Source organism: Neomonachus schauinslandi, chromosome 2 (assembly GCF_002201575.2).
Source record: "Neomonachus schauinslandi chromosome 2, ASM220157v2, whole genome shotgun sequence".
Lineage (NCBI taxonomy): Eukaryota > Metazoa > Chordata > Mammalia > Carnivora > Phocidae > Neomonachus > Neomonachus schauinslandi.
Window position 1 is genome coordinate 170,128,892 of NC_058404.1, and position 24,727 is coordinate 170,153,618.

Sequence of the window (24,727 nt, forward strand, 5' to 3'; positions counted from 1 at the left end):
AAGAGAAAAAGAAAAAGAGGAAACCAAAATCTAAATTAAATTGATTAATAGAGGGGCGCCTGGGTAGCTCAGTTGGTGAAGTGTCTGCCTTCAGCTCAGGTCATGATCCCAGAGTCCTGGGATTGAGTCCTGCATGAGACTCCTTGCTCAGCGGGGAGCCTGCTTCTCCTTCTCCCTCTCCCTCCACCGCCCCCCTCCTGCTTTCTTTTGCTCTCTCTCTCTCTCTCAAATAAATAAATAAATAAATCTATCTTAAAAAAATAAATTGATCAATAGAGAATAAGATAAGAACATTAGATGTGATGAACTGAAATGTACCCATTAAAAAACAGAAACTGCCAGATTTGGTTAAAAAAAGTAAAATTCAGCTGTATGATAGGTACAAGGAACGTGCCTACACAAAGTAGCAAAGAAAAGGTATGCAAAGATAAAGAAATTCGAGTTGGTGATATTAATATCAGACAAGTGAAATTAAGTTGAAAGTACCAAACAAGATGAAGAACATCATGCAAGGATATAAGATTATGTAAATAAATTTACAAAATTTAAAATTTATTTATAAGAATGAAAATAACAAAAGTTTAACACAGACTTAACCATCATTAGAGAAAAAAATTTACATTAAAGGAACTAAGTATCTTAAATCTAAAATCTAGTTCTTTGACAAGATCAGGGAAATCGATACCTCGCCCTTCTCACACACACGCAAGGAGCAGAAGAGGCAAAATGAAGAAGGAGAAATAAGTCATAATGCCCACATATAGGAGAGATTAAAGGAATAGTTAGAGATTACTTCCTGCAATTCTTTGTCAGCAATTTGAAAATTTAGAGGAAATGATATGACTTCCTGATTAAAAAAAAAAACACAGTAAGTAAAATTGACCCCCCAAAGAAGTAGAAAATGTGAGCAGATCAATCATTAGAGAAGAAATTGAAAAGGTGATTAAAAAAAATTTATCAAAAAAAGTCACTAAAACCATATGGATGGCTTCCCAGCTAAGTTTATCTGACTTTAAAAGAAGAGATAATTACAAGGTTATTTACCATTCCAGATGAAAGTCTCCTAATTCGTTGTATAAAACAGCAAACTTTAATACCAAAACCTGGAAAACGTAGTATAACAACATAAAGAAAACTACAGAGCAATCTCACTTATGAATATAAATTCAAAAACTCAAAATAAAATATTAACAAACAAAATCCACATAGCAAAAGATAATACATTATGACCAAACAGAATTTGTTTGAAATACAAGAACGATTCATTACTATATAATCTATTATATAATCTATTGCATCAATAAAGGAGAAAAATATAAGCATTTCGATAAATGCTAAAAACTTATTTGTTGGAATTCAGCAGCCATTCTTGATAAAATCTCTTAGAAAAATAAGAATAGAAGGAAACTACTTAAATAACCTTAAGACTAACAAAGTCCAGCAAGCAAATATGCAATGGCAAATCACAAAAGCCATTTCAATAAAAAATAGGATGGCTACCAGCACCAATATTCTTTACATTGCCTTATAAATTTTGGCAGAAAAAGAAATTAAAACAGTTGTAATCTATCTAGGCAAAAAATTTAAAAGACCCCCCACTTTACACTAATATAAAATAAATTCCAGGATTAAAAACTTAAACATAAAAATATAACTCAATAAAGATATTACACAAAGAGATCTAGATTAGTATGTGTTCAGTCAAAAGGCTGAGGGTATATCATCTTTTCTAACCATGGCTGAAAAACTGCAAAACTCTAAAAGGAAAGATACAATGCCAGTCTCTGTGTGACAGAAGATATAAATAAAACAATAAACAAACAAAGGACTTGGAATGATACTTTCATTCTTTGGGATTTTTTTCCCTAGATGCATTATTTACACAGTCCAGGAGAAAAGAGGCTACTTTCTCCGTGGAAAACAAATCTGATCAGAGCTAGAGAATCTCTGAGGAAAACCAACCCACATACACATACAATTTTAGTATGAGGGTCTTCATGACTGTTTAAAGCCCATCCATTCACACCAGGTGTGGTCCATGTACCCTAAATTGAGAATTCCTCAATGACACCAACAACAAAAACAAATACTTCCATTAAAAATGGACAAACCATGGGGCGCCTGGGTGGCTCAGTTGGTTAAGCGACTGCCTTCAACTCGGGTCATGATCCTGGAGTCCCAGGATCGAGTCCCGCATCGGGCTCCCTGCTCGGCAGGGAGTCTGCTTCTCCCTCTGACCTTCCTCGCTCTCTGTCTCAAATAAATAAATAAAATCTTTAAAAAAAAAAAAAAAAAAAATGGACAAACCACTTGGACAGACATTTCTCCAGAGAAGATATAAAAATGGTCAACGGCATATAAAACAAAATGCTCAACATCACTAATTATCAAGAAAATGCAAATTAAAACCACAATGAAATATCACCTCAACTCCATTAGGATGGTTACTATAAAAAAAAAAAAAAGCAGAAAATAACAAGTGTGAGCAAGGATATAGCAAAATTGGAACTCTTGTGCACCATTGGTGGGAATTCAGAGTGGTATAGTTGCTATGGAAAGCAGTATGCCAGTTTCTTAAAAAATTAAAAATGGAAATACCATATGATTCAGCAATTTCACTTCAGGGTGTATACCAAAAGGATTGCAAACATATTTGTACATCTATGTTCATAATAGTATTATTCACCATAGCCAAGAGGTGGAAGCAACCCAAGAGTCCCTCAACAGATGAATGGATAAACAAAATGTGGTATATATATATATATACGCAATGCAATATTATATATAATTAAAAAGGCAGGAAATTCTGACACATGCTACAGTGTGGATAAACCTTGAAGACATTACGCCAAGTGAAATAAGTCAGTCATAAAAAGACAAATGTTCATATGAGATATCTACAATTAGTCAAATTCACAGAAACAGAAAGTAGAATGGTGGTTTCCAAGAATTGGGGAGAAGGGGAAATGGGAGCAGTTGTTTAATGGATAGAGAGATTCAGTGTTGCAAGATGACAAAGTTCTGGAGATTGGTTGCACAACAATGTGAATATACTTAACACCAATAAACAGTCCATTTTTTTAAAATGGTAAATTTTATGTTACATGTATTTTACAATTACCAAAAAAAATTCCTGCCTTACACATTTTCTACATACTCATAATTTTGACTATTATAAGCATATGCAAATGACCCCCAGATCTATAACTTCAATATAAATTCCTCCCCTGACATTAGGATTTATATCTCTGATTGCCTGCTGGGCTTCTCTTATTGGATTGTATTCCGCTGGTTTTTTAAACTCAACGTGTCCCAAACTGATTTTGACCACAAACCTTCTCCTCCTCCTCTTTCTTATTCTATGCCTGTGAATGGATGAATAAATGGACCTTGGATCTTTTTCATAGGAACCTAATAATCTGTCTGATATCAATAATCTGACCCATCATCAAGATAATGGGTCATTTGAGTCATGGTTTTTTTGTATCTGTTCTATTGATATGTAATTCACCTACCATATAGTTCACCCATTTAAAATACACAATTCATGGCTTTTAGTTTATTCACAAAGTTGTACAATTTTTACCATAATCAATTTTGGAATATTTTCATCACCTCCCTCCAAAAACCTCTGTATTTTTCACCTATAACCCCTACAGACTCTCCATCTCTTGCAGCTCTACACAACCACAAATCTACTTTCTGTCTCTATAGAATTGCCTATTATGGACATTTCACATAAACGGAACCATATACTATGTGATCTTTTGTGATTATCTTCTTTCACCTGCCATAATGTTTTCAAGGTTTATCCATGCTGTAGCATACGTCATCAGTACTTTATTCCTTTTTCTGGGCAAATAATATTGCACTGTACTGATAAATCACATTTGGTTTATCCGTTCATTAGTCAGTGGATAGTTGGGTTGCTTCTATTTTTTGGCTATTATGAATAACGCTGCCATGAACATTGATATATACATTTTTGTGTGGACATATGTTTTCATTTCTCTGGGGCATATACCTAAAAGTGAGTGCACTGATGGGTCAAATGGTAACTATAATGGTTAGCTTTTCCAGGGGCTGCCAGACTATTTTCCACAGTGGCTGCACCATCCTACATTCCCACCAGCAGTGTATGGTTCCAATTTCTCTACACCTCATCAACACTGTTGTTTTCTGTTTTTGTTTGTTTTATTTTTCTTTATTTTTAGTCTTGCCATTCCTAGTGGGTGTGAAGTGGCATCTCATTGTGACTTTAATTTGCATTTCCCTAATGATTAATGATGTTGAGCATCTTTTCATGTGCTTATTAGCCATCTGTATATTTCTTTGGAAAAATATCCTTTGGAGAAAGTCCAGATCCATTTCCCATTTTTAAATTGTTTTTTTTTCTTTCTTACTATTGAGTTCTTTATGTATTCCAGATACAAGTCCCTTACTAGATACATGATTTGAAAATATTTTCTTCCATTTTGTGGGTTGTCTTTTCACTCCCTTGATAGTGTCCTTTGCATCACTAAATGTTTTGCTTTTGATGATGTATATATAAATTTTTTATGAAGTCTAATTTATCTCTTTTTTTCTTCTGTTGCTTGTGCTTTTGGTGTCATATCTAAGAAATTTACCTAATCCAAGGTCACACATTTTTCTCCTTTATATTCTTCTAAGAGTTTTATAGTTTTAGCTCTTACATTTAGGTCTTTGATCTATTTGTGCTAATTATTATATAGGTTTTGAGGTAGGAGTCCAATTTCATTCTTTTGAATATAGATACCCAGTTGTCCTAGCACTGTTTGTTTAAAAATACTGTCCTTTCTGGTCTTGATGACCTTGCCAAAAACCAACTGACCATAGATACATGAGTTTATTTTTGGACTCTTAGTTATATTCCATTGATTTACATGTATATCTTAGGTGAGTACCACACAATTTTGAATACTGCTGCTTTGTAGTAAGTTTTGAAATTGAGAAATGTGAGTCCTCCAATTTTGTTTATCTTTTTTCAAGATTGTTTTAGCTATTCTAGGTACTCTGAGTTTACATAGGAGTTTTAGGATAAACCTATCAATTTCAAGAAAGAAACCAGATGGGGTTTTTATAAGGATTTGTGTTGAATCTGTTGAATTAATTTCACATTTTATTTATGATTTGTGGCTTTCATACCAAATTCTTTTCTGCTATTGTTTTCAGGGAAATTCATTGGCTTTTCAATAAAGTGAAAGCAAACAAGTGTGCAGAATAATACTAAAAAGCAAAATACAATTTGTAAAGCTTATTTTGTCACAATTTTAAATGAAATCAAGTTTTGCACTTAACTAACAAATTACTTATTAAATAAGCAGTTTCTCAATGGTTTGGTTTGTCAGGAACCTTGTAGATATCTGGTAACTTGTTTGCTTATGATTCTGGGCAGCTATAGCTAGAATTCAGATTGCCCCAGTCTAAATGTCAAGGTTTATCAAGCACAACTTTTTATAATTTCTTTAACTTTTCAAATTAAGCAAGATATTATTTTCAAAGAACAAGGCCCCAATTTACATTAGTACCTTAAAAACAAAATAAAGCTTTATTTATATGGGTGGTAATTATTGTGAAAGCATTTTTTTGATATGAGCTAACTTTCTGAATTTGTGCTTTGCTTTAGAATAAATCACAGTACTCTCTTTGTTTACCTAAGCAGTATGTCCTTGAAAACTATTAAAATCATTTACACATTCTTTGCAGCATTATGCACTCATATATAAAGGTCATTCTGTTAGCAACACTAACTGTACTGATCATTTATAAAAGTATTTACACATTATACTTTTATATAACTATTTCTTTTGACTAGTATATTTTAGTGTCTCTTTTTAAATCAGGAATACGAATGAAATTGTTTCCTGATCCATTATTTGAGACTTTTGAACTTACTTTGATGTTCCTCCCCCGAAAAAATTCACTGCCCAAGTTTAGGACTTAAAAGTCCCTCTCACTAACCTTTGTGGTAATATTCTCACTGTATGAGGATAGTGACTTAATTGATATTGTTGTTAATGCTGCTACTATATCTGGGAATAATAGCAATTGTCTTGGGGCGCCTGGGTGGCTCAGTCAGTTAAGCGTCTGCCTTTGGCTCAGGTTATGATCTTGGGGTCCTGGGGTAGAGCCCTAGCCCCACATCACATCGGGCTCCCTGCTAAGTGGAGAGTCTGCCTTCTCCCTCTCCCTCTGCTCCTCCCCCCTGCACGTGCTCTCTCTCTCTCGCAAAAAAAAAAAAAAAATCTTAAAAAAAAATAACAGTTGTCTTGACCACACTTTGTTTCATTTCTGCTAATAAGATAAATTTAAAAAGAAAACTGATATTGAAGATGACTCCAGTTGTAATCCTCAGGACTTCTCCTTTCGCCTAATCTTTTTTTTTTTTTTTTAAAGATTTTATTTATTTATTTATTTGAGAGAGAGAATGAGATAGAGAGAGCATGAGAGGGGGGAGGGCCAGAGGGAGAAGCAGACTCCCTGCCGAGCAGGGAGCACGATGCGGGACTCGATCCCGGGACTCCGGGACCGTGACCTGAGCCGAAGGCAGTCGCTTAACCAACTGAGCCACCCAGGCGCCCTCGCCTAATCTTAATTACCTCTAAGCTAGGCTTTTGTAGAACATCATCTGTTGACTTCTAATTATAGGTTCATCAAAAGAGTATTTGACTGGGGTACAAAGAGCTTTTAACTGAGGTATTTTCCCACAATTAAAGGAGCTGAAAAACAGAATAATTTATGAGGTTAATCAGTAAGATAAGTGTCCTATTTTTCCTAAATTTTCAGGGAGATTTTGCAGTAAATCATCTGAATAATTGTCTTTGTGTGGCAGGTCTCTTTTAGAAAGGGATCTACTCTGATGGTGCTTTCTAGTGCTCCGAAACACCAGCGCCCACAGCAATGCACTGGAAGACAAAATGCACAGGGATAATCTTTCACCAGGAACTAGGACTGGGATTCGCAAATAAAATGGTTGGAAAAGAAGGAGCATCCCCAACTTGGAAATTTTTTTTATGAGGCAGCAGCTGGGTCTTTAACTCTGTTAGTTGAGTGTTTGTTTGTTTTCAAACTTTTCAGGGATTGTTAGTCTGAGGTCCACCGATAGAATTCAGGGTGATCTTGGATGAAAAAATTAAATTTTTGTTTTCACTAACCTCTAAATGAAACTTAGCATTTCCTTCAATAATGAATGCAGGCAGTAAGTACATCACACAAGTATTAACAATACCTGTGACCTTTTTACTAAAAGAAATCACAGAGATGTTCATATCCCATTATGATTGTTGCAGATATCTTAGAAATATTGTTTAAGCTACTTCAAATTTATGTAGTTATTAGAGCCCAGAGCTTGTTATTTAATGTGTTAAAAGGGAAGCACATACATTACTTTCTAAAAAAAAATTTTTTTATGCTAACAGTATTTCAGTGTAATTTACTTTAAAATCATACATATTTTATTTTATTTATTTAAAGTTATTACTTTCGGACAAGTAAAGAGATTAGTGGTACAAAAAAATGAAGAAGCCAGCAAGCGTAGGCTTAGGTGCAGTGGGACTTGAAATGTGTTCTGAGGAGGGGGCTGCCCATGTGTCATCACTGAACATGCCCTATCTCTTTGCTCCCGGGTTTGGACGGAACTACACCAGCTTCAGTATCCAGTAGCATGTCAGGTCCTGGTTAGCTCCAGTCCAGAAGCTGATCTTGACGAGAGAATTCCTTGTGCCAACCTGTAGCCAACTTGAAAACTGACATGAAAACACAGCTTCTCGGGATCTGCCAAAACTGGATTTGAACTTGAAGAGTGGCCCTCGGCCAGCCCTGGATCATTCAGATTTTCACTTTGAGGTAAGTCCTGGTATTGTTGGATGAGCCAGGACATGGTGAATGGGGTCCCTCCCACCACCACCGCCACCACTCCATTTATCCCTTCATTTGCCACGAAATGCTTTGGGAAAAGTATACAAGTAGTACAGCCACCCAAAACCATAAGTCAGAAGTAGAAAAAACACACTGATAAAGACATGAGTTTTATGAACAATGTCATGTCTGTGGTTGGACCAGGGGATGGGAAACTGACAAAGTGGAAAGACAAAGTGGTAATTTATTCAAGAAGCAGTCAACCCTCTAACCCAGTGGCCTGGTTAAATCATTACATTTCAATGGTAGCTGTTTCTCGCACATATAAAGTGATATTGTAGGTTAAAAGTTCAGCTTGCTGTGCATTCATCACCTCCAGGTCCATCTGGTATTTCTAGTTTTTTATGTTTGTATTGTGAGAGTGAAAAGGGGAAAAAAAGTTCCCTTGTTTTCACTCACTTTAAACAAATACTGTGTGTGACTAACAGGGTTTGCCGTACAGCTGGGGCTACCTTTCTGATGAATGGTTTATTTAAATGTTTAATGGGTAATGGAGGATTCTTAAAAATAGAAGAATGGGTTTTAATCGGGGTTTTAACCTCGATAATTCCTCTGTTTCAACTGGTTACGTTCTTGTACAAGGCCCCATATTTGGCCGAGCTCAGATTTACTCAACCTCTTCGACATAGAAATTGTGGGAAGAAACGACAGAGGTGGGAGAGAAAGAGAGTTGGTGCGAAGTTCTTTGAGGGTATTAAAAAGCCGAGCAGATAGATTGTTGCAGAATCTTTTTAAAATTTCTACTACAGGCATACCTCATTTTATTGCCCTTTCCGTTACTGTGCTTCACAGATACTGTGTTTTTTCCAAACTGAAAGTTTGTGGCAACCCTGCATCAAGCAAGTCTATTGGTGCCATTTTCCCAACAGCATTTGTTCACTTTCGGTCTCTGTGTCACGTTCCAAACTTTCTCATTGTTATGGTATTTGTTATGGCGACCTGTGATCAGTGATCTTTGATGTTACCATTGGAATTGTTTTGGGGCACCATGAACTGCACCCATAGAAGATGGCGAACTTAATTGATAAATGTTGTGTGTGTTTTGACTGCTCCACCAACTGGCCATTCCCTTGTCTCTCTCCCTCTCCTCAGGCCTCCCTATTTCCTGAGACACAACAATATTGAAATTAGGCCAGTTACTAACCCTACAATGGCCTCTAAGTGTTCAAGTGAAAGGAGGAGTCAAGTGTCTCTTACTTTAACTCAAAAGCCAGAAATGATTCAGCTTAGTGAGGAAGGCAAGTTGAAAGCCGAGTTGGGCTGAAAGGTAGACCTCTTGTGCCTATAGTTAGTCAAGTTGTGAACACAAACGAAAATTTCTTGAGGGAAAATAACAGCATTACCCCAGTGAACACACAAATGATAAAAAAGTGAAACAGACTTATTGCTAATATGGAGAAAATTTTAGTGGTCTGGGTAGAAGATCAAACCAGCCACAACATTCCCCTAATCCAGAGCAGGGCCCTAACTCTCTTTGATTCTATGAAGGCCAAGAGAGGTGAGGAAGTTGCAGAAGAAAATCTGAAGCTAGCAGAGGTTGGTTCGTGAGATTTAAGACAGAATCTGTAACATAAAAGGGCAAGGTGAGTCAGCAAGTGCTGATGTAGAAGCTACAGCAAGTTATCTAGGAGACCTAGCTAAGATAATGGATGAAGGTAGCTGCACTGAACAACAGATTTTCAGTGTAGACTAAACAGCCTTCTACTGGAAGAAGATGCTATCTAGGACTTTCATAGCTAGAGAGGAGAAGTCAAAGCTTGTCTTCAAAGCTTCAAAGGACAGGCTGACTCTCTTGTTAAGAGCTAATCCAGCTGGTCATTTGAAGTTGAAGCCAATGCTCATTTACCATTCTGAAAATGCTAGGGTCCTTACGAAGTAGGTTATGTCTACTCTGTCTGTGCTCTATAAATGGAACAAAAAAGCCTAGATGACAGAACATCCATTTACAGCATGGTTTACTGAATATTTTAAGCCCACCATTGAGGCTGACTGCTCAAAAAAAAAAAAAATTCCTTTCAAAATATGACTGCTCACTGACAGTGTACCTGGTCAGCCAAGAGCTCTGATGGAGATTGACGAGATGAACGTTGTGTTCATGCCTGCTAACACAATATCCGTTCTGCAACGGATCAAGGAGTCATTTTGACTTTCAAGTCTTATTACTTAAAAATACATTTTGTAAGGCTATAGTAGCCTTAAATGGTGAGTCCTCTGATGGATCTACACAAAGTAAATTTGAAAACCTCCTAGAAAGGATTCACCATACTAGATGCCATTAAGAACATTTGTGATTCTTGGGAGGAGTCTAAATATCAACGTTAACAGGAATTTGGAAGAAGTTGACTCCAACCCTCATGGATGACTTCGAGGAGTTCAAGACTTCAGTGGAGGACATAACTGCAGATTTGTTGGAAACAGCAAGAGAACTAGAATTAGAAGTGCAGCCTGAATATGTGATTAAATTACTATAATCTCGTGATAAAACTAACCAGTGAGGAGTTGCTTATTATGGATGAACAAAAAAAGTGGTTCCTTATGTTTCAAAGCACATTATAATAAAAAATGAACTAATCAGGTAACTTATTAGTGTTTTTTACTCATTTTGTTGATTGTCATATAAAGAACATGATGGTAGTGGACTTTCACTAAAATTTGTCAGTGTGAAGAACCTTATATTGTACATTCCTCTGAAAGAGGATATAAGAGAATTTGTATATTACAATATGCTCAGATCTTCAACTAGTGTCTAGTATGTAGTAAACCCTCAATAAATATTAAGCAATGTAAGAGAAGAGCCCAATAAGCAAATCTTCAAAGTAATGATATATTAATTATATAGGGATTATAGATAAATTATCTATTAATGGAAAAGATTTAAGTTTCCTTTAAATCCACTAACTCCAGATTGGGAGTACAAATACTGTAGTTTAAAATTTTAACCTATTTCCTCCCTCTGTTGCCCTTCAGCATAATATTTGCAGTTTACATTTAATAAGAGTATACAGTTTTTTGGCAGAGGGAAGGAAATGTTACTAATAGAAAGAGTGTATTGTGTTTTTGCCATTATAGATAAGGCATGTGGAGTAATAATGGCAAACATTCTGACTTTGCTTTTATTAAAAATGTAGAGCAGTCTTGGCTAATGGTCTTAACGTGGCCCTTCCTCACATAGAATTAAATTATCTTCTAGTGGCCTTCATCATTTTTATTTCTTTATGATAAGATACAACCCATTAAGCTGAGTAAGCAGAAAACCTATAGCACAGTCCTCGGTTCTTCTCTATTCTTAAACGAGTTTCTTCATTTCTCTAGGCTTTGATTTCATGTTTTGGATGAGAGGTTGGCAAACCATGAACCAGAAGCCAAATCCAGCTTACTGTGTATTTTTACATAGCCCATGAGCTAAGAGTAGTTTGTTTTTTTTTTTTTTAAGATTTTATTTATTTTTTAGAGAGCGAGCGAGAGAGAAACAGCATGAGGGGGGAGAGGGTCAGAGGGAGAAGCAGGCTCCCCACTGAGCCGGGAGCCCGATGTGGGACTCGATCCCAGGACCCTGGGATCATGACCTGAGCCGAAGGCAGACGCTTAACCATCTGAGCCACCCAGGCGCCCCTAAGAGTAGTTTTTATATTCACAAGTAGGTCAAGAAAATCAAAAGAAGAAGAATATTTCATGGCATAAAAAATTATGTATCAAAATTTAAATTTCAGAGTGCACAAAGTTTTGTTGGAACACAGCCAGGCTAATTTGTTTGTGTATTTTCTAGAGCTGCTTTCACGCTGCAATGGCAGATATGAGTTGTGGCAGAGACCATATGCGCCTCAAAGCCTAAAATATTTACTAACTGGCCTTTTACAGAAAAAGTTTGCTGATCCCTGCTTTAGGTTTTTGAGTGGATGAAGAACTTTATTGAAGTATATAAAATGAAAATATATGTAGACTTTTAAATAAAGAAAATAATTCCAGATATTTCCCATGGGTTGAAGCATCATCTTCAAAATAAATTTGGTAAAAAAATATTCTGAATCAAAAGCTAAGCTGATCTTGTGTCGAAAATGCCCTGGATGCTTCCTTCAAGTATTATTTTGTTTTGTTGTTGTTGTTTTTAAAAGATTTTATTTATTTATTTGACAGAGAGAGAGAGAGAGCACAAGCAGGGGGAGCGGCAGGCAGAGAGAGAGGGAGAAGCAGGCTCCCCACTGAGCAGGAAGCCCGACACAGAGCTCAATCCCAGGACCCCAGGATCATGACCTGAGCTGAAGGCAGATGCCCAATCAACTGAGCCACCCAGGTGCCCTAGTATTATTTTGGTTTTTAAAAATGATGTTCTATTATTCCAGTTTCATTCAGAATTTAACCACAAAAATCGAAAAAAATGGGTCAGAGTTGATTCCACCTTGGGAGGGAGTCAGTACAGAATTCTTGAGTTGATGAGACTCAGGTTTCAATATTGGCTCCACCACTTATTACTCAGGAAATACGGTACTTAACTTCTTTGAGCCTTGAGTTTTCCCATCTGTAAAATGGCAATAAGCATATTTAGCTCTGGTGCTAAGCCAAGACATGAGGGAATCACAGGTATGAATTTGGTGACTTTGCTTCAAGCCAATATTCGTTACATATTTGTTTACTAATTGTTAGTGGGAGTGAAGAGAAACTGATTTGCTATTGAAAAAATGAAATGTTCACTGTTTTTCAATGTTCAAAACAAGGGATTTCTTACAGTGAGTTATTTGGAATTGCCTTTCACTCTGCAGCTTTTTCATCACTTAAAACCCTGTCAGTTACTCTCAGCTACCAAGCATTTGGCTAATTTACATGGATATATTTATTAAGTATCACTCAAAATACATTTTAAAGGTCTTTGTTACTTGCAAAACATCTCTCGTCTTGTTCTTGCCTTTGTGTGCTCACATTAGTGTATATAAATCTCAAAAGCAGACTATTTCTGGGGGGACATATGGTAAGCTCTATAATTTAGATGATAAAGGATGAATTGATCTTTTTCAGTAAAGAATGCTATACCCATGTATTGTTTGGTTCCAGTTTTGAATGTCCCCTGGCTGTCTAGTTCTCAGGTTCATGCCCCATGGTACTTGAACTTGTAAGCCCTGCAGATTCTGAAAAGACGTAGATCCACACAAGCATGAATTGTCTTTTATTTGCACTAGCGTTCTCCATGATCTGATGGGATTGGGACCAATTTACATTTTGCCTGTTGATTAAAGAGTTGAGTATGGAAACCTGAGTCAATGGCATCAAATTTCTGGTTTATTACAGTGATGTTATAAAATGGCCTCCCTGAGCTGGCTCATGGTTTAATCCTATAAGGAATAAATAAGACTATATATATACACACATATATATAGTGCTTATATAAATAATGTAATATACATTTATATATACATATTTACTTTCATATATATAAATATATATAAAGTACTCTCTTACCACACTGCTTGGCACAAAGTAGGCACTGAAAGAAAGACAATTGATAGAGTTATTGTCACCCCATTGCAGGTATCTCCTTAGAAAGAGAAGATAAACACTAGGGAGGTGTGAGAGGGAGGCTCTAGAACAATGCTGTCCAACAGAACTTTCTTCAATGATAGAAATGTTCTATATCTGGGCTATTCAATGTAGTAGCCACCAACCACATGGGAGCTGAGGAAAGGGTTTTTAAAATTTTTAATTTTAATTAACTCAAAAATTTAAAATTTAAAGCCACATGTATGGCTGGGGTAACATATTAAACAGCACATATTAAAAGACATCAGCAGGGGCACCTGGGTGGCTCAGTCGGTTAAGCATCTGCCTTCGGCTTAGGTCATGATCTCAGGGCCCTGGGATCAAGCCCCACATCAGGCTCCCTGCTCAGTGGGGAGCCTACTTCTCTCTCTCTGCTTCTCCCCTCTTGCTCATGCTCTCACTCTCTCTCTCTCTCTGTCACTATCTCTTTCGCAAATAATAAATAATCTTAAAAAAGATAAAAATAAAAAATAAGAAGACATCAACAAAGAATTAGATAAAATAATATAGTTCTGATAACACAGGGAGAATGAGCCTCTCAGATTGCTAATAAGATACTCATATGGGGAAATCCATAATAAATCAAGAGCCACACTACAATTTATGACAAACAAGTCTTCATTTAACAAGGTATTTCATGTAATTCACCATGCTGCAATGATGTGGGAAGGTGAATTAGAATGATAACATCTAGGAGAGTTATTCCAAAATGTGAGCATGTAATTTATTAATATCACGTGTATTCCAAAATATATTCACATAATCTAAAATAATACTGAATGGGGTGACTGGCTGGCTCAGTGGCAGGAGCATGCAACTCTTGATCTTGGGGTTATGAGTTCAAGCCCCACATAGGGGGTAGAGATTACTTGAATAAATAAAACTTAATAAAATCATACTGAATGGAATTTCAGTGATAGTGAATCCCTAGCTTCCTTCCAAAACAGAAGTAACTCCAAACAGTGGATTCAGAGGTGACTTCATTTTATCTGGTACCACATTTGATTGATAAATTAACTAATCCAAAAAATTGCCAGAGCACAGGATATGCAAGGATAAACCACACAGCCGTAGGGAGAACATATCAGGAAGAAGAACTGATCTGGGGGAAGGCCTTGAACCAGAAGGAACTGAAAGAGAGCCACTGTGACTACAGAGGAAGAGGAAGATAGAGGAGAGACGTGGGCAAGCACTCAATCTTATAGGACCTTTGAGGCCGAGAGGATGGAGTTTGAACTTTCCCCTAAGTGTGAACGAAAACCATTTGGAAAGTTTTAAGTCGGCGGTTGGCAGGGGATGGTGGCAAGATCAGACAATTTTAAAGAATCCGATGATTGAAAATAAAACAAATAATGAAAGCCTGGCTAGAGAGAAGCATAGAAAACAAGTTGGAAAATAGGAAGGCAATTGAGTCATGTACAGGGTCTTTTAAGAATGAAATAGATTTCCATCATGTTCCATGGCTAAGCCCCAAGGTGGGTTCTAACACAGCAGCAGAAGGGTACTTTAAAAAGTCAGAGCCTATCATTTTCCTGCTCAAGGGTCCCTGTCTCACTCCAGCTTAACACTGGCCTCCAAGACCCCATATGGTCTGGGCCCCACAATCTCTCTGACCACATCTCCTACAATTTTTCCCCTCATGCCACTCTAGCAACCCCACTAGCCGCCTAGCTGTTCCTTAAACACGCCGATCATTCTCTGTAGCAGAGCCTTTGTGCTGGCTGTCCCCTCTGCCTGGGATTCTCTTTCCATCAGATATCCCCATGGCTTCTTCCCTCATTTGCTTCAAGTTTCTGTTCAAATGTCATTATCGGTGCCTAACCAACATACATAAGATAGTACCTCCTGCCCCCAACAAGGGGCCATTTTCCTCTTACCCTGCTTTCCTGTTGTCCACAATGTGTATCCCCAGCTGACGTACCGTTTATTTATTTGCTTACTGCTTCACTCCCCACAAGAACATAAACTCAGTGAGGGCAGGGACTTTGATGTCTTCCCTGCTATATCCTCAGCACTGTCCATGTTCAACGATCACCTGTCGAATGAATAGAATGAATGAATGAAAGAGGGTGGACTTGATGGCCTCTCTACCTTCTTCCCTAGCCCACTGACTATAGTCTGGGGAACCCCGACCAGTGCTTCATGTCCTGCTACTTTGTGTAAAAACTTCCTGTCACCCTCCCTTGAGGAAAGTTCCAAGAATTGTTGCCACTCTCTCCCATCTTCTATTTCTTCCCCACCTCAAGTATCTACAAGAGCTGTGCCAACCCTTCACCCAGGACCAGCTCTTCAGTGCTAACTACCTTCTCCCCTACTCTTGTGCTGCGCTAGAGGATGAGGGAGTGGCCCAGATGGCTGGGAGTCATGAGCTGGATGGGGGGTGGGGGGACATGGGGTGGTTATAGCCCCACTGCAGGGCTTTGGAACTCCTCCAAGGGTGCACACAGGGCAGCTGGTGCCTGACCATAAAACTGTCCCCCAAATACTCTATCCTGGTCATTCGGTACATAGACTGCCAGTCCCCGGGATGAGTGACCCTACATTGGTTGTAACATGGAGGCGTACCCTATGTCAAACTCACCTGCTGAGCTATTTATTGTTTTTAGATTTTAAAGAAGGAACCAGGCAAATGAGACTTTTAGTCTGGCTCAAAAGCACTAGCATCTTTTTTTTTTTTTTTTTTTTAAAGAACAAAGTAAAGAAAAGAGTGTGGATTAGGATTCAGAAGGTCTGGGTTTGAATCCCAGTTTGTGATTTGGTGTGTGCCATATAGCCTCAGGCAAGTAACTTAAACCTCGAGGGGCTTCAGCTTCCCATCTGTCAACAGAAATAACTATTCCTGTTCTGCCCAACCTTCAGGATGTTGCGGGGATCATGAGGCAATAACACAAACTTTGTGGACTACATAATACTATTCCCATGTAGAGATTGTTATGAACAGAAACATAATGGCGGCATCTCTCAAATGCCTGACAAAATGAAAGAGTGATCTCTCTTCACTCGGTAATGAAAGGAAAGTTCAACAGAGGTGAGGAAAGGAACTTCAATGCATTTTTGGACTTTGCATTTCTATGGAAACCATCAGCACACTATTGTCTGTAGAGAAATATTCAATTATAGATGTGTTTTTATGGCATGACAAACCGACTACCTTTAGTCATTTAAATTATCTTCCCGGGAAAAAGATGATTCACAGAGTCATGGGGGACTAGTTGAAATTATGGCTCTCAAAAAGAATTTACTTTTAAAAAAATAGTTGCTTTGGGGGCGCCTGGGTGGCTCAGTTGGTTAGGCGACTGCCTTCGGCTCAGGTCATGATCCTGGAGTCCTGGGATCGAGTCCCATATCGGGCTCCTTGCTCAGCAGGAGGTCTGCTTCTCCCTCTGACCCTCCCCCCTCTCATGTCCTCTCTCTCTCTCATTCTCTCTCTCAAAATAAATAAATAAAATCTTAAAAAAAAATAGTTGCTTTGATTTTGTGTGTGTGTGTGTATGTATAATGCTTACTTTAAATGTGTGCGTCCATAAATGCTCTTAAATGTACTTCATATAATTTTAACCTAAGCAAATAAGTTAATTAAGACTGACATGCAGAGTTCAATGTTATGAAAGAAAATGTCATCATCTTTGTTGAAGAGTATGAGAGAGACTTTAACCTAGTGTTCGTTGGGCATTTGCAAGCATGAGGCTACTGTATAGATTAAGAGACATGGCAAGACTGGTCTATTTCTGGGAGAGAATGTAGATGCCCTCAAGTGAAAGCCCAGAAAAAAAACCCTATAGCTGGGCACCTGGCTGGCTCAGTTGGTGGAGCATGTGACTCCTGATCTCGGGGCTGCGGGTTTGAGCCTCGAATTGGGTGTGGAGATTACTTAAAAATAAAATCTTAAGGGGCGCCTGGGTGGCTCAGTCATTAAGCGTCTGCCTTCGGCTCAGGTCATGATCCCAGCGTCCTGGGATTGAGTCCCGCATCGGGCTCCCCGCATCGGGCTCCCCGCATCAGGCTCCCTGCATCAGGCTCCCTGCTCTGCAGGAAGCCTGCTTCTCCCTCTCCCACTCCCCCTTCTTGTGTTCCCTCTCTCGCTGTGTCTCTCTCTGTCAAATAAATAAAATCTTAAAAAAAATAAAAAAATAAAATAAAATCTGAAACACAAAAAACGAACCAAAACTCAATAGCAAGTAGAATTAAATGATCTATATGTCTCTCACACATAGTAAAAGGACTTGAGACAAAAAAAAATCAAAAATTGCCTTGAGTGGTTGATTCTCAGAATCAGGCAAACCTGCCGTGCCTTGTGCCGCTGAAGTGGAATCTTCTTACTGGACCCCAGAATTCAGTTTCCAAACGGTGACCGTTCCATTTGGGGCTGGGCCTTGGCATCTTTATTCACGCATTTCATGACTCAGGAGCTGGTCTGCAGGATGGGGAGCGGGGAAGAGGGTCAAATCCTGCCTACAGTGTAGGCCTTGATTACAACTCTTGGTGACTTTGGTGACAGAGGAGTAAAACTGAGTTGCTGAAATAAGGGCTTGGAGTTTATGTATGAATTTCAAGTATCTGTGATATTTCTATTTGCATATCAGGGAACTCGAATGTGGCATATCCTGCGGAAATTGGCACGTGTGTAAGGATTCCTGAGCAATTAGATGGAATTAACGGGTTTCCCCCATTTTACTGGCTAATGTTTGCTCTGTTTAGGAAGGGACTGATGTGTGTCTGGTGGTTCTGCCTGTGTCACCTAAGGTCACCATTCTGTCCTTTCAGGAGCTGAAAACACCACACTTTGAACCTGCCCCTTGACTACTGGTTGTTCATGTTTGGCAGCCTATAGAGTGCATTGTCTTCCCTGCGTGTTTTAATCTTGCAACACATGAAGCCTGGGGAATGAAATAGCCACATAATATAAATTGCAATAATCAGCTCTTGACAGATTTCTGCAAAATGTTTGTGGATAACTTCCTCGAATGTCCCGAGACATTCTACAATGAATCATTGTCAATGTTTCAGAGAGAAAGAAAAATGAGATAGTTATCTATACTATTTCTTCACTCTAGTATTGCATGTGCTTGGAAGCCAACCAGATTTCTAACAGGGTCTACAATGTCAGCCAGAATGTACAGAATACATAGTAGGGGCTAAGATTAAATTCCCTTTGGTTTACTCAGATAAGCTGGGTTTGGGGTTAGTTTGGGGGATGGGAAGGAGTCACAGGCCTAATAATATAATTCACTGCCCTTGAATAAATCTTTTCTTACTTTCCTCTTCAGTTTGTGCCCATCTGTGCTTTTTATCATTCCAGAGAGTTAGGCAATATTCAAGTCTACTAAACGGCATCTGGTTTGAATATGTTCTTAAAAAATTACCATAAAAAAGTCATTAAATCACATAAACTTCTCTATACCATGAGAAAGGAAAAACAAAGCAATTCGAACAATTCCTTTATACTCTCCCGAAATTGTACAAAGATGCGGAGTTTCCCCAATGAGAATGTATTTTCTTATTATCAGTCCCCAAACAGCATTACTTTGTTTGAAATGCAAACAGACAAGGATATTTTTCTGTTTAATGAAAAACAATTTCTACTCCTAAGTTGCAAACAAAGCTGCTACGTTCCCATGTCATTCCTAGACCCCTTTGAGTATACCTGGAAACACTCCAGATTCAGCCCAGCAGGTCAAGGAGCATGGGCTTCTGGGACATTTCTTGGGCCACGACTTAGGCTGGAAGTGCTCTTCAGAGCTCTCTGCACCTGTTTCTCTGCCGATATTGGCAGAAGCAGAGCCATTATTGCTGAGACTCTACGACTCTTCTTTTCTTTTTAAACAAGGGCTGTTGGCAATGTCCAGGCTCCTTCTCTTCTGCCATGGAGCCTCTCTTAACGTCCAGGAACTGCCAGTGGTCACTGGCCCAGCCCCCCCTCACCTGACATGGGCTCCAGGATCGAAATCCTGCCACCAAGGAATTTTCATGTTTCCTAAGCTCAGGGTAAAGAATCACCACGATTGCGTGCCTTTAACTTTCAAGGAATTCCAACTACCTTCATGGCTTAATTACAGGGACAAAATTTTACATGTGATTGGGGTGCTGTGACTTCACCATCATACTTTGGACCTAGACAATTATAGTTTATTGTTTAATTCATGAAACTAAAATGATGTAAGTTTCATGATTGTAGACACCTGACCTGGATGGGGTACTCGAGGTTAAGTCTTCAGCCTCAAACCAGAAATGTACATTTGTTATCTTTCAAAGACAGTGTTTGTCTGTCCTTATCAACCTTGGAAAACACATAAACAAACAAAAAACTGGACTCACTTTTTTCTTTCTTTTTTTTTTTTTAAGATTTATTTGTCAGGGAGAGAGAGAAAGAAAAAGCACAAGCAGGGGAAGTGGCAGGCAGAGGGAGCAGCAGACTCCCCACTGAGCAAGGAGCCCGATGTGGGACTCGATCCCAGGACCCTGGGATCATGACCTGAGCCGAAGGCAGACGCTTAACCAACTGAGTCACCCAGGCATCCCTGGTCTCACTTTTTTTTCAAAAGAGAGACTGACTTTCCCTCTGCATTCCCTATTGCAGTGCCCCTCCTTGGGAAAATGAGGAGGCAGTGACCTAAATCTTACCAGCATTCCTTCTCTTGGTTGGAAACTTTCCCTAAAGATAATTTAGTCTGATCTTCCCTCTTGCCAGAGATGAGGGAACAAAGCCCAGAAAATTTTAAGGAATTATAGGCATTTGATGCAGAACCAAAGATGGAACCTCAGTTTCCCTGACTAATCCAGCGCTTTTAGAATCGTGTCACCACGTCTCTGTGTCATAAGTCACTTTGGGCACCCTAGCAAAATTTTACATACAACAATTTCAGCCATTCCAAACCAGCCTCTGGAGTGTTGTCCTTGTGCTAAAATTACACCCCTTTTCTACTGTTTGCAATAGGCCAGTGCATGTAGACAGGCTATAGTTCCCCTAGAGACTGCAGAAGGCTTCTGCACTTTGAGGAAGGCCATGGCCAGGAAAGAACTGGGATAGGGCAGTTGTTTTCAAGCATTCACACCATGGTAAGAAATACATTTCATATTGTGACCCAAGTCCCAAATAACATGACTATGAAATGTATATACAATATTACAGAAATAAATTCCTCAGAAAAACACTTGCCCTTACTACTTCAATGAATTCTGCTCTATTTCATTTAAAAAATATATATAGCTTGTGACCCACTGAATTGATTTATGAATGGGCATGAGTCTGTGGCTTTACTCAATGGAGACGTACCTGGCTTGCCTCGTCATGCTCTTCCTGCCCAATATACAGCCAAGCATATCTGTTTCTTAATATAGGACCCAGCCACACCCTATAAAACATTTCATTGGGAGCCATCTTGGTTGGTAGTCTGCATGATCAAAGGATTCTCCTGTGGGCATATCCATGGGTGTGTCCTAGGTGAGCAGATGTTGTTTGAGGACCAGGCTTGTGTCTCCTTTTTCAAGCTGCTGAATTATCTTTTGGGTGCCCCCGCAATCTCCCTTACCCAGCAGGAATGATCAATAAATGGTTGCAGACCAACCTGTTCTCTCTATGCTGTGACCTTGAGCAAGTCACTTAAACCCTTTGATCCTCAATTCCCTGATCTATAAAAGGAAAAAAAATTAATTCTACCTCCAAGGCTGTTGTGAAAGGCAAATGATACATTAAGTGTGAAACTGCCTTTTCAACTTTATTTATTTATTTATTTTAAAGATTTTATTTATTTATCAGAGAGAGAGAGACAGAGGCAGGCAGAGGGAGAAGCAGGCTCCTTGCTCAGCAAGGAGCCCGATGTGGGACTCGATCCCAGGACCCGGGGATCATGACCTGAGCTGAAGGCAGACGCTTAACCGACTGAGCCACCCAGGCGTCCCCTGCCTTTTCAACTTTAAAGTGAATGTTAGGTATTACAATTTTACCTATATCACTATAGGCCATGACGCATTAGAATTACATGTACAAATAATGCAGCAAACTGAAGCTCTGGGAGGGTTCCTGCTGCTTCTACAACTCTCTGGTATTTAATAAACTAAGAAACACATCAATACATTCTAAAAGCAGATGATTAAGTCTGTCAGTATCTCTATGAAGTTATATGTTGCTACCTTAAAGTCTATTGACTTAAAGTCATAGACACTGAAAGTAGAATAGTGGTTACCAGGGGTTTGAAGGAGGGAGAAATAGTGTTTCACGGGGACAGAGTTTCAGTCTGAGATGATGAAAACGTCCTGGAGATGGATGGTGTGATGGCTGCACACCAATGCAAATGAACTTAGTGCCATAGAACTATACACTTAGAATGGCTAAAATGATAAGATTTTATGTTATGTATATTTCACCACAATAAAAAAGAAACTGGCTTAAAACCACAGCCCTTTTAGAGTTAGGATTTGGCTCATCAAAAAAATACCTTCGCAGAAACCTCTACAGTAATGTTTGAAACTTTTTTCAATCTGTAAAAACAAACAAAACAAACGAAACCCCAAAACCCCCAAAAGTCTAGAGTTAGGATTTGGGCAGGGCTCAGCAGGTTCAGCCCATCTTTGCCCTATGTGGTGTCTCCTGGGACAGTCCAGCTGGGACTAGAGGATCCAAGATGGCTTCCTTTGCCACTTGGGTGCTGGCTCTTAGCTGAGGTGCCTCTGTTCTTCTCCACATGGCCTCTCGGCCTCCAAGTCTTCTCTCTACATGTGTCCTCTCTACAGGTAGACAGACTGTACTTCTTTACAAGGCAGTTAGGTTCTGACAGAGAAAGTAGAAGCTCCAGACCTCTTAAAGCCTGGGTTTGAAGTCCCAGAAAGTTGTTTCCATCACATGCTGTTGGCCAAGCGAGTCATTGGGGATGGCACAGACTCAGTGTGGAAGGGGACTACATGTAGGCATAAATCCAGGGAGCACGGAATTATAGGCATTTGATGCAGAACCAAAGATGGAACCTCAGTTTCCCTGACTAATCCAGCGCCCACGGATAAATTCAGGGAATTCGGGTCATTTTGTCACAATCGACTACAGCCTCCACACCCAATTGCTAGCTAGCATTTCTCCCTGCTCTGCCTGATACCGAATTCTGTTCTAGTGTCACACATACAGAGAGCAGTATAGGGTAGTGCTGAAGAGGATGGACTTTGGCATAAGGCTTGAAATGTTTTTATCGGCCGTGTGACCTTTGGCAAGTTATTCACCCCGTATCTCAGTTTTCGTACCTGTAAAATGGGGATAGCAATAGTACTTATCTCATCGTGTTGTTGTGAGTCTTGGATAAGTGAATATGAGTAAAAACCTTAATAACAGTGCCTGGCATGAAGTAAGAACTACATAAGAATTTGCTGTTACTGTTTTTGTCTCTTTTGTCAGAAAACCAAGGAAGAGGTGGTATGGTGGGGAAGGGAATATTTAGGGCTAACTAAGACAGAAAGGCTGGAAACCCTTGCTTGGGTACGCAGGACCTCCCTGTCCCACAGAGTTCTCACTTACATCTAAATCCCTTGCTGACATTTAAGCCTCTTTTCTTTTGTTCTGCCCACAGAAGCCATGGAAAACAGCTGATCAACATCTCCCCATAATAATCCCCTGAACACCTGAAGACAGCTGTGAGAGCTTAAAGAATTGCTAAGGCTAATCTGAGCATAGATAATTGAGGTGATGATATGTTCAAATGCATATAAATCTGTGCCTGGGCACAGGTAGTGAGTTATAAATAGTCACCTCCCACTTCTCTTCACCCCCTTAGGAGGCTGGAGCACGGATCTCGCCTTCCCTGAATGCAACTAGGGAGTGGGTCTCCTCTTTCTGAGGAGAAGCCTGGAGCAGGTTTCTGAGGAGGAAGATAAGGCAAGCAAGGGCTGGGAGATGCCATGTGTATGGCACTCTGCTGGCTCAAATAAGGGGTTAAGCCCAGGAGCTGATAAAATTGAACAGTTAATTAGCACCTACTGTTTACTGCAGTGAGTTCTTGCTGAGCTCACCAGTGGCCCTACTACCTAATCCCATGGGCACTTTTCAATCCTCAGCTTCTTGGGCAGCCAGTGGCGTATGTCATCCTCTCCTATTTTGGAATGAGGCAGAACACTGTGGTGTTTTTGAGTCTCGGAGTCCGAATTCCCGGATTCAAGTCCTGCTCGGCCGCTTACCAGCTGCATGATGTTACGCAAGTTACTTAACGGGTCAGGTTCTTCATCTTCATGCTCATCCTTATCAATAAAATGGGATTGATAATAGTACTATATTATTGGGTTGCTTGAAATATTTTTTTTTAAAAATGTTTTTTTGGTAAACCTCTTAGCACATGGGGGAGACATAGTAAGAATTCAAAATATTTTTTTAGAACCCTTCTCCATTGACTTCCAGGACATGGCTCTTCTGCCTCTTGGACCACTCCTGATATGCCTCTTTTGCCAACCCTCTTTCACCCACCCCTGAAAAATTGGCAGTGCCCCCAAGATTCTCTCTTTGATCCTCTACGCTTCTGATTTTGTATAACCTTCTATGTGATTCATGCCCCTGTTCCCAATCACTATCGATACATGGACACCTTGTAAACTTTTATCTCTAGGCTAACCTTTTGTTGTTGATATCTCTATCTGGATAGTCCAAAGCTCCTTAAATTCAAAAGATCTAAAACCAGGCCTCCCATCCCTGGCTATGATGGAGTAGAAACTTTTACCGGTCTAGCCACCCAGCGTTGTTTTAAAAATATTAAACGGGACAAAATACATGAGTCAGTTGTTCCAGGACACAAGTCTGTGGCCCTTAAGTGAAGAGAAACTCAAGAGGTGAGGCCCAGAATCACTCTGGCCCTTTATCTGAGGGCAGTGAGTTAGAGGACTGGCTGAATTGAGAGGCAGAGATCAGAATTTGGGGCAGCTGTGTAGCTGGATTCTGTAAGGTAGGACGCTGGAGAGGGGGAAGCTTTGTAGAGGGAGGGCTCCAAAAATCTTGGGGAGGGGGGAATCGTTGCCTGTGAGTACTTGGCTAAGTCCTGGGTTGTACATGGGTAAGGTGAGACTCTCCAAGGATTACCAAATGCCAGCTTCTGTGGGTTGAAGGCTGAGCATGGATATTAGAGTTCGAGCAGTAGTAGGGGTCATCAGAGTTTTGGCTCAGCCTAACTGGAAAGCCATATGAATACTTTGTTAATAATACCTTAGGCATCCAGTGAGGACACTAGAAAAAACACACTTTAAAAAATAAGGACCATATTCTAGGGCAATAGTTCTTGGATCGTTGTCCCTCGAC